An 11,470-nucleotide genomic window follows, 5' to 3' on the forward strand; every position below is an offset into this window, starting at 1 on the left:
ATAAAAATAAGGAACAAAATAGAAGACAGAAAAATAGGAATTAGGGGAGAAGTTCAAATAGTCCCCCCAAAACTATATTCTTTTCTTTTAAAAATATTTCAACAGGGGCTGGGGATTTAGCTCAGCGGCAAAAGCGCCTGCCTGGCAAGCACAAGGTCGTGAGTTCGGTTCCCGGTACCGGAGAAAAAAAAAAAACAAATAAAAATATTTCAACATATAAGCTAACTTGTTTCATTTATCCTACTAGTTTATCTTAGTTTTTTGGGAAGAAAGCTTTTTGTTATTATCTGTTTCCCTTTTGTAAGAATATTTTTGGTGTCTGTTGTACTCTGAGTAACTACTTTGAAGATAACAGTACACAGTGCCATCACTATGCTATTCTCTTATTATTGGGTTATGAAATTTTGTTTTATTTCTTCATAAAATAAAAAAGAAAGAAACTGACCCCAAAAGGGTATACTTATGAAACGTCTCCCTCCAGATCACAAGCCCAACACAAGCTGGCCCCAGTCGTTGGCTGAGCTGTGGGTGCTGGCTGCATGCACACAGGAAGATGAGTGGCATGAAATAAAGTACTCAAATGAAGTTGGAGGATAAAAATGCAAATAGCCTATTCCAGTTGGAAAATGCTAGAATGGGGACAAGTCCCCTCCTGAGGCTCAGCTTAGAGAAAGTTCTGAGAGAGAGAGAAATAGAACTGCCCAGCGTTCCTTGACAGAAAGCTGAAAGGGTTACATCTAAACAGCTGCTTGCTTCTGATTGAATTGGCAGTAGTGACAAAGCGTCAGTCAACACAGCCAGTTGTCTAAACACTTTCAAACTGGGGGCTAATCATTTTTTTAGCTTCTTCTTCCAATTATGGACATCATATTCCGAAACACAATGTAATCTAGTATCAGTGATAGCAAATCTAAATCATTGCCTGGAATTAATCCAAATTTCATCTTCTCCTCCAAATTCTTGAGTTGTATGCAAGATTCTTTTTTTCTTTTTTTTTTTTTTGTTTGTTTTTTGTTTTGTTTTGTTTTTGTACCAGGAATCAAAATCATGACCTTGCACTTGCCAGGCAGGCACTTTGCAACAGAGCTATATCCCCGGCCCTGCAAGGTTATTGTTAAACTCTGACAAAATCAAATCATCATTCCAGTTTAATTCCTCATTTTAAAATTTTGTAGCAATTAGCATGTTCTCTGCAGATGAAAAATATATTCGGGGAAAAGCATCTGTTTTATACATGAGAGTGATTGCTGAAAACAGTTGTCTACAATTATAAGTGCATGCAAGTTTATTTGGGATCTTTAGTTTTTGGAATAACAAGTCCGGTGGCCAAAAAGGTGTGTTTAATAGCTAAGATGAACATTCCAAAGAGTTCAACATCAACAGGAAATGAGATCTGCATATTAGCACTTAATAGCTAGCACCGACCGCAAAATAACTAAAGGACAGAAAAGAAACACCCTCTGGAATAGCCATCTTCCACGACCCTCCTCCACACACATACAGCCAAGGTGCTTCCCATATTTTTTAACACAAGAAACATTTGTGGGACAAATGTAGAGAAGGAGGACTGGATCGTGCTACCAAATTAGCCAAACTTCAAAAAAATCAGAAGGTCATGGAGACCCTTGTCCTTTTTCTTTCTGCTTGTCTCATTCAAGGACTAATTCTAAAACTAGAGATTTCCATGACTACTTCTTCCTCTGAGTTTCAGTTTTGCTAATCTCTCCACCACTCCTTTGTTTCCTTTCACTGGTGTACATTGCAGTGCACATGCACATGTATTTTAGATAAAAGTAAGTGTAGCAGATATTGATCCTGAAGTCTTAACATTAAACCTAGATGATTAGTAGTATATTTAAGGTACTATTCTACACAATTTGTATTAAATTAATGTGACAGAATTGTAATTGAAATAATGCAATTTAAGGAAAAACTTAAATTCAGCTGAGATTTAACTATGCCCTGACTTCCTACAGCCAACTTCATGAAAGAATTCTGCTCCTAGCAGCTCCTATGTTAGAAGCTGTCCCATGATCCTGCTTGGTTTTCTTTTTGTTTTGTTTTATTTTGTGGATTTTTTTTTTTTGGTTCATAGATTTTATTACCAAAAGATTGACTTCTCCTTCTGAAAACTCAGTTTTTAAGATTTCATTTCCCAAGCAAATGAGAACGATTTTTAACAAAGAACCTTTCTGAGAATGGTGAAGTTGATCCTATGGATGTGTTACAAAAGAAGCTTTCAAGTTGCCAACGTCCCTTAGCTAAATGTTCCTCTAAACTGAGGGCTTAACGTCAGTGAACCCTATGCAGTCCAGACAACTGAAATGAAGTAGAGAAAATAGCAATAGACAAAGTCATCTGACGTACTTGTTCCATATGTCTCAGAGCTATAAATAGAAAACTCCAGATGGACTTTTCAGAACACCCTGGAATATCACTGCTCCCTATATTATGTTATAATCATTACTGTCACCAGCCTCTCTCTCTCTCTTTCTCTATATCTCTCTCTTTCTCTCTCCCTTCTTCCCTCCCTACCACTGTACTTCCTTCCTTCCTCTTCCATCTCTCTCCCTCTGAAGTAAATTCGAATATGTAACACTCATAGATGTTAAAAGCAGAGCAATGCGCTTTGTGATTTTTCTGGCATTGATTCACACCACCAGCCAGTCATTCCTTCTCTTCAAACTTAATGAAATCATAATGATTCATAGGCTTTGGTTGGAATGGCTATGTGACACACTGTTGTAGAAGCAATAAGGCTATTGTATTACTCAAATAAATGGGTTTAAGAAAAATAGAATAGCTGTACCCTCAACTAAACCTACTATGCCAGAGAATCATACCATATTTTACTCATACTTGACACAAGGAAAATTAAGCCAAGATAAATTCATATGGTAGAGCTTTAGAACTAACAGGCTGTTTGTCCCTGGAGGGGAACAAGAAGAATTTAGAAGGCAATTTGTCACAGGTGTTTTAGATAAGAGGCAAGACTCTAATCCGCACTTCTCCAAATTCCATGAAACCAAGATTCTCACAGAGATTCTAAAATGACTGGGAAGAATAATACAAAAGGATGAGGATTTTGAGTAAAATAATTTAATTTTCAGGAGTCAGCACAAGAGAAAATGACCTCTCCAAGGATCAAAACGCGAAAAACAAATGTTGTCCAGGGCCAAAATGAAGCACAGAATTATATTGAGAGATAAAATAAAACGTAGAAATTTAATTCAGCCTCTTCATTGAGCAGATAAGAAAATCAAGCATTAAAAGTCAATGATCCTTCTGAAACCATCCAAGAGAATAGAGTTGGACCCAAAAACTACAAGTCCCAATTCATTCCATCCTATTATGCAAAGGATGTTTCTCTGCCATATTGATAAATTTCTCCAAATAATACAAATGGTGGTACAGTTGTAAAAATTTAATGATTGCTGAGTTTTATTTTATAAAAGTTGTATCCTTCTTTGTACTTAATTATAAGTACAGTAAAATAGATGAGTTTACCTTCTCATCAAGTCATTCCATGTTTTTCCTTTTAAAACCTTTCTGATAACATGTAATAATTATATACATTTATGTGATATTTCCACCCTATTACTTATTTGGAAATCCTTTTTGAAAATGAAAATTCCTTCATCACGCCATTTTTTGTCATTCACTGCAAAATGAGACAGAGAAACAGTTATCTTTTTTTTAATTTTAAAAGTTAAAAACACTAACAAAATAACAATGAAAACAAGATCAAAACAACACAAAAACAATACATGACCTCAAAACAAAATGATAGGAATTAACAATGTTTGCTACATTACATACTGTTATCTTCAACAAAGTTGCTCAGTCCACCAGACATAAGAATGTAAGATTGATCAAGCAATCAAAGACAGTAGCAAGCAATAAAATAATAACATTGGAAATGATGCAGAGCTTCACCATACAAGATGGTAGAAGACGTGCTTAAATCTGGTAATCAGAATGACTGATCTGAAAACAATAATATGCAGTGTATGTTATCTTCACTCTATGAAGATGGTGCCACCAACACAAGGGGTCATATTTCCAGTTTCTTTCTAAGGACACTGAAACACAAAACTAATTTTCCATCCCACTTCCCCCCTTGATTACTAGTTGGCAGAAAAGAAACATGCCAAGTTTCTTGTATCACCCAAGAACATCTCTGAGCAGAGAACAAAATGTATCATACAAAATGTCATGCTGATTCCATTCTAACTGGAAACAATGTGACCCTGACATTTCCTGATGTCCCATCTTCTCTTAACTAATGCCATATCCAAATTTATAATCTGCCTGAAAATAGAGTCCGCAGATTTTCTCTACGGATGCTCTGGTGGGGAGAATCCTCCTTGGGAATACGATTCTGGAGTTCTCTCAGGGCCAACTTGCTCAGCACCGAAAGGCTTGTCAGCACCCAGGCTGTGAGGCTTAGACCCCTGTGAGATAAAACAGGAGGTTGGTCATAGGGCAGCAAGGAAAAGATGAGAAGAATGTAAGAAGCACTAAAATAAATCAGAGCCATCATCTGTTTGCTGAAGTACCACGCTCTCTCAGTAACACCAATTAAGCAGAGAATAGTAAATAAGAAGAGCAAATTTAGCACCTGCTGGATGCTTGTTCTTTTCCTTTCTCCCCTGCCTGAGGCCCACTCCTCTATCCTGCCCTTCTGTGGCCTAGCCAGGCTTGGCAGTGCTGCCCTTCAGCCTCACTGCTCTGTCAGTCCTTATGCAGCTCCCTTCCCCACCTGGCAGCAGGTGTCCTTGTAAAAAGAAGTGCATTTCCTCAAGAGGCTTCCTCTCAAAATCCAAGTGACTTAAGCCAGACTTAGCGTGTTCGCTTTCACAAAGGCACTGTACATCTTGAAAGAGGGACTTGTTGATCCATAGCAATCAGTTTCTATCGCCAAAATTTGGACTAAGATACCTGGGAGCTCAAAAGATATCTCAGTGCTTTGGGAATCCCACTAGATGAGTTATCTTGATAAGTAGATACACTCAGCTCTAAAGGAAACCAAAGTGGTCAAAACCACATGTCTTTAGGCTTAGGACTTTGAAGTGCTCATTCTGATTTACCAAAATAACAGCCAATAAAATTGTCTGAACTCTCCTCTGCCATTTATTCCCCTGAGAAATAGGGATGCCTACCTTGGAGCCATTTCATCCAAACCATTAGACTAACATACGGAAAAAAATACTTGATAAACATCAGTCACCTTAGTTATGAAATTTATTATTTAATTCATATCACTCATGGCACTACCTCCTAGTAACCCCACCTTGTTAGAGAGTTCTGCTAAATCAGGCACTGACCAACCTTTTCTCCAAAAAGCCAGGTAATCATTTTGGATTTGTAGACTAGTCTCTGTTAAGTACAAAATTTCCCTGTCATAAGAGGAAAACAGCAATAAGCAATATCTAAAGAAATGAATGTGGATAAATTAGATCCACAGGCCATAGAATCCCAACCTCTGTTCTAAAGAAGAGTATACCAAGATGGGATATGTGCGTATGACAAATGGAAAAGAGGTAAGTTATATATCCATCCTTCTTTACACTTACCACTCATTTTCTACCTCTTAGAATAAGAAATATGCATCCCAGTACTTGTTTCCTTGACTTTTACCCTAGCTACCATAAAAATTATTTATTCAATCAATATCTTAAAAAGCAAGCTGGCAAAAGAACATATTCTTAATGAAATGCCATATTTTCTCCACCATACAGTCTCGTGTGTGCTGACATGTCCAGGAGAGGCCAAAATTCTATTGGTCGTTGGTGGCTCACAAACTCCCCTCCCATTCTCTCTCTGCATGAGTGATGCAATTCAGGGTTTTTGGGGAGGGAGAAAGAGTAGCTTGCTGTTCAGGGTTTCTTCTACAAAGAAGCTTCCATACCATGATTTTCCTATCTCAGAGTGCTTTAGTTCCCATTATCACAACCTCACCCAACCATTCCAAGTGCACCATTACTAGGAATTCTTACTCTCCACTTGGCTTCCTGCTATTTTCTTTCTTTGCCTGGCTTTGGACCTACCATTAAGTGTTTTAACTGAGTCATCCACTATCCTGGTTTTGGGAGCTACAAACCCTGCCTCAGGTCTCAGAGGACTCTCCGTATTTCAGAGAAGTTGCCTCTACTAATGTGAGCCTTCCTACCGAATGCCTACACCAGTGCAGCTCAGGAGAACCCAGACCATGACTCAGATGCCATGTCTTTGCACACCAGCCATCTTCCACCCACGTGCTGGAGGCTGTGTGTATTTGTGAGAGTGAGGAGACTGGGTCTAGACTTGTGGGAAGGGGAACTCTAACCAGCAGCGCAGAACCCACCAGGAAATGTTAAAAGGTAGAAAAATTCTAATCCATTTATTCCTAGCACACACCACCCAGGAATAAGTAATGTCAACTCACCATGCCTTCTTTGACAACCCTGAAATAAACACAGGTAAATGGCCATGTTGTCTATCATCCCTGGCCTTCACCATGCCCTCTTCCATCATTCCAAACACTAGTTCACAGCATAACTCTTGCCCATGCTCAGAAAAGAGCACGCAAACAGAAATAAATTTAAAACTTTCCCCAATCTCCACATGCATTGCAGTTTTTAATGATGCCACATTGCAGTATTACCTGTGAAGCAGTCAGACTCAGGTGGGTTAATGTTTTCTTTCCTTTGAAATTACCTCTCTACCTAAGAATCTAGAAGGAGTGAGTAGGTGCTGTACTGAAAGACAGTCCATACAGGTCAAGAAAAGTACACAGATGAAATTCTTCATTTAAGGCCTCTCTCTCCAGGGCTCTCTCTCCAACTTATGGAGTCATAGTTGTAAAATGTCCACTTTCCAAGCTGATACTTTTCAAGGGTTCACTGAAGACATCATTGAAATCCACTAGTGCTACACCAAGCTTTCCATCTATCATGTCGAACGCAGCTTTCAACTGATCTCCTCTTTCCTCTCAGTTCACCACTTTCAGTACCAGCTTTTAGAATACGTATCCAAAATGGGAGTTTGTCTCTTCTTTGAAAGGAATATGGCCTTGGGATCTTGTTCTTCAAAACAGGCTTAGAGGCTTGTTAAAAATACAGATTGTTGTACTCTACTTTTGGAAATACTGAATCACATCGAGTAGGCAATAAGTGAATTGCACGGACTAAGGGAAATCAGCCTTAAACTTTCCCCTCCCTGTCGTTCTATCCAGGGTGACAGGTCCCGAGAACGAGGTGCCTGTGGATAAGAAAAAGTAAGAGAGACAAGAAAAACAAGAGAGGAAAAAGTCTGGGATCAGAGAGCTTACAGCCTCTTGGACTGCAACTCTGATTACCAATCTCAGTCACCTTTTATTGAGCGAGAACCAAGGGCCTAGCTAGTACAAATGGACAGATACCAAACATTTTAGTAATTAAAACATTATCCTTCTCCAATTCTGCCTCACACACTGCTGGCAACAATTGCCTGGTGGGCCTCCTGCACCCAGCACTACATTTATAAGTTGCCCACCAGTTATCAATCCACTACAATCGTAGTCCCTACTTCCCATTAATTTTTACAATGCATGGCAAGACTAAAAAACAGGGATCTCCTGCAATTCAAATACACTCTTCTCTTCAGGTGAAACAATAAACAAATTGTCCCTTCATGTTTGCAACAATAAACAAATCATTGTGTGTCCTCAGTGCTTTCTAATCAAAGAATGTCCTTCTCCACACCTTCCTATCTAGTAATTCTCCTGTACGCTGAGCCTTTTGAACTACTCACTTAAGAAAGTTAGTCTCCAAAGATGGGCCCAACTCTTACTCGTATTGATATCAACTAGACTGCTCACTGCCTCTTCTGCTCTTATACATTTAGAAAAATCTGATAGAGCTGATTGTCATGGTAGCTACGTGTTTCTTCAGGTTTTCTCTGGAAGCACAGGTTGGAACTCTCAAGGGTACTGTTTGTTTCCAAATGTTGAAGGAAAGATTTTCCCTCCCATAAATCTAGACAACCGTCTACCCATCTCCATGACCGCACACAACCTCCAGTCTAACATGGGTGGAAGGTGGCTGATCTGATGAAATCTGAGTCATGATCGGGGTCCTCCCAAGTTGCATTCTGTTGGCATTCCGTGGGAAGGCTGACAATTCTAGAGACAATTTCACTGAAATACTGAGAGTCCTTTGAGAGCTAAGGCAGCATCTTTATCCCCAAGAACTAGATTTGTGAAGAACTCAGTAAATTTTGCTGAATGAATGAATGATGGCAAAAACATAACCAATGAATAAATGAACAAATGCATAAATAGTCCACTCAGTGAGTTGAATTCTTGAAGGCATTTGGGTTATGCACAGGCATGACTTTTGACAAAATAATTGAACACATATGAAGTTTGATCTGCTCCTGGGGAATGAGATTCTGGAAAAGTGTGACTATCAGAAATTGTATGAGTTACACTTTCTGTGATTATGCCCTCTGAGATTTCACTATTCACCCATGCCAATAAATAGTAACCTTTATAGTTTATTCATTATTCCTCCTGTTGAAATTATGACAAGACTCCAACATAACAGTTTCCCTCTATCATCATTTGAGACAAGTAGAACATTCTTTAGAAGCACATGAGCATGTGGGTGTGGGTCTGTGGTGCGTGGTGTGGGGCAGGATCATGGAAGCCTGGAAAAATTCATGCATTCAAGTTCAGAAAGCAAATTGCACCTATTTCAGCAAATTGGAAATTGATGGTGTGTAACACTGAAAGCCTAGCAGTGGCTATTATTTCCATCTAGGCTATTATTAACTGGTAATATTTTCTCTAGCAAACACTCTGTTACCCATAGCAACAGGATCATGTCATATGGACACCAGGGCTCCCTAACGTTGCCAGAAACATGGATAGTGCGTTAAATGGATTCTAGAAAATGCAACAAGGCTTGCCAAAACCAATATTTTTGAAATCCTAAACCCAATTTTTACTTGAGATAGAGGAAAGAAAAGAACTCAGATAAAGTAGAGACCGATGGGTTTTCATAATCCCCACTTCTGCGATTCTGTCTCAAGTGTGTTTCAAGCAAGCAGAGAAGTGTCTGTTTTCTTATCTAAGGCAAACACTCCACTGGGCCCTGGGTGAGCTCCCACGCCCCTCCTCAAGTACTCTTGTGCAGTGTCAAGGATTGCTTCTAAGTCCACTAGTTTCAGTCTCTTCTCTCATGACATCTCCCCATCAATATTTTTAACACTAATATTTGTACTGGTGTGCAGCGTTCAGGTAAGTACCCAAATCGTAACAATTTGGAATGGTGTCAGGAAGCAACTTCAAAGTGAGTACACCTACACAATTTAATCATATGGTTAAACAAAATGCTTAGACAATATTCTAGGACCATAAGTTAATTTTTTGTGTGTGAAATTTATATAAATGGACTCTCTGTTTTGTAATTAATGCCTAGTTTTATCTACTCTGATCTATCAGAAGAATTATCCATCGTTTGCAGGCAACAGGGCTCCATTGACTTCATGGCAATGTTAGTTTCCTAAGGCTTCTATCACAAAGTACCCCAAAGTTAGTGCCTTAAACAAAAACAGTGTATTTTCTCACAGTGCTAGAAGCCAGATATCAGAGACAAAAGCATTGGCAAGATTGATTCTTGGAGGAGAACTTGTTGCATGGCTCTTTCCTAGCTTCTAGTGGAGTTTAAGCACATCATCCGATTGAATTTATCCATTTCTCATCTGTTTTTTGCCTTCATGTCCATGTGACTATCTAAGGCATGTGTTCTCCCTGTGTGCATCTTTTTCTCACATGCCATTTTTTTATCAGGTTAACTGGTCACTTTGGTTTAGCAGCCCTCCTCCACTGTGCTATTAAATCCTTTTCACTAAGTTGATTTACATTTCCAGTTCCCTTATTTCCAAATAAAGCCACTTCTCCAATAGGGAGTTAGGATATATGAATTCACTGGTAAACACAATCCACTCACAACAAGTGCTATATAGTGTCTTACTGTACAAATAGCTTACAAGTTACTAATTAATCTTGCTGTTTCTATTATTTCATTGTTCCCCAAAAGAGTAAAAAGCATGAAGTTTGTATTTGGTGTTGCTCATTTCCCTATTCCAGGCTTTCATAGATAGATGATAGATAGATAGATAGATAGATAGATAGATAGATAGATAGATAGATAGATAATAGATAGAGTGAGTGAGTGAGTAGCGGAGTGACAACTGGTGGTCAACATGTATGATGCTGGGTGTGGGAGGCCCACCTGAGGATTGCTGCCAACAACATAAGAGGCAGAACTAGAGAAGAAGAGAGGCTGTTGGGAGCTAGGAGAAGCTGTTAGAAGCTGTTTAGAAGCTGTTAGGGAACTGTTGGTTCTTTTGGAGGAGATTGTCATGCTGGCTTTCCTAATGAACTTGGCTTTCTCTTTGTCGAAGCAGCTCAGGACCTTACTGTCATGGAGAATGGCTTCATTTCACTTTGGGGGAGCTCTGGTCCTAACTTTGAGCATTGCTTCCTGGCTCCAGAGGGGAAGATGGTGAACTTCCCAATCTCCATGAGAACCTTATTACTTTGGCTTTTCTGATGGGAACTCGGCTGTTATCATCATCAGAGGAACTCAGGGCCTCATTGCTATTGAGGATGGCTGTGGTACTTTTTAGGGGAGCTCTGGTTCTCACTTTGAGTATTACTTCCTGGATCCAGTGCAGATCCCTCAACCTGTTAGTACAGACCCTTCATCTTGCTGGGACAGACTTTCTAGCTTCCACCACTGGCCTTTGGGTCTTTCCAGCCCAGATCTGTGAAATAGGCCTGCATGAGACAGTGTTGTGGGCCCTTGGCCTCCAGTTCGACTCATGGGAGGCATTGTTATGGGCTCTAGGTCTTCTGCCAGACTTAGGCAGGACATTAACATGAGATCCAGGCCTTGGCTGGATTCTTTGGTCTTTAGCATGTGGACAGATTTCCTGTACACTTTTTGTATATGACTCTTTGGGTGACCAGTATCAATAATCTTATAATTAAGTGTCCTACATTGATTCCCCCTGCAAAACCCCAATAGGTAGATGATAGATAGATAGATGATAGATAGATGGACAGCTATAGATAGATAGATATTCTTCCATCCTCAATGACTTTGTCTCTGACATATTCCATCTTCATTAAGATCCATAATAATTAATAACCATATGACACTCACTGACTTGATCTTTGGAAGCAGCTCTCATCCAAGCTTCCCTTTGGAGATTCCAGAAGTGCAACAAACCATTAAGCATAATTGGATGAATCTCTAAAATTTAGCTCCAGGACACAGGAAATATTTGGGAAAAGCTTGTTTTGAGAGTTTTTCTCAAATCAAACAGGATATCCTGAGGAAGACTTGCATTAGCTACACTGACCCAGATATGAAACATGTATAAGATAGCACGGAATAAAATGGCAAAACATGTCTCAAATATCACTACAATAATTTTA

The 11,470-nt window shown here is 39.3% G+C and overlaps 1 long non-coding RNA gene across 2 annotated transcripts in view; it reads right to left on the reverse strand.

Annotated features, from left to right (window-relative positions):
* LOC106146849 overlaps positions 1-11,470 on the reverse strand; it is a 68,467-nt gene that overhangs the window by 15,845 nt on the left and 41,152 nt on the right. The window contains exon 3 of one of the 2 annotated variants that reach the window (XR_001231452.1): positions 6,653-7,242. The exons of the other annotated variant lie outside the window; for it this stretch is intronic. This is a non-coding gene — a long non-coding RNA (uncharacterized LOC106146849). Of the gene's footprint in view, positions 1-6,652; positions 7,243-11,470 lie in introns of those variants that run through there. 2 annotated transcript variants of the gene reach the window in all.

Source organism: Chinchilla lanigera, unplaced genomic scaffold, assembly GCF_000276665.1.
Source record: "Chinchilla lanigera isolate Chin_1 unplaced genomic scaffold, ChiLan1.0 scaffold00006, whole genome shotgun sequence".
NCBI classification, from domain to species: Eukaryota; Metazoa; Chordata; class Mammalia; order Rodentia; family Chinchillidae; genus Chinchilla; species Chinchilla lanigera.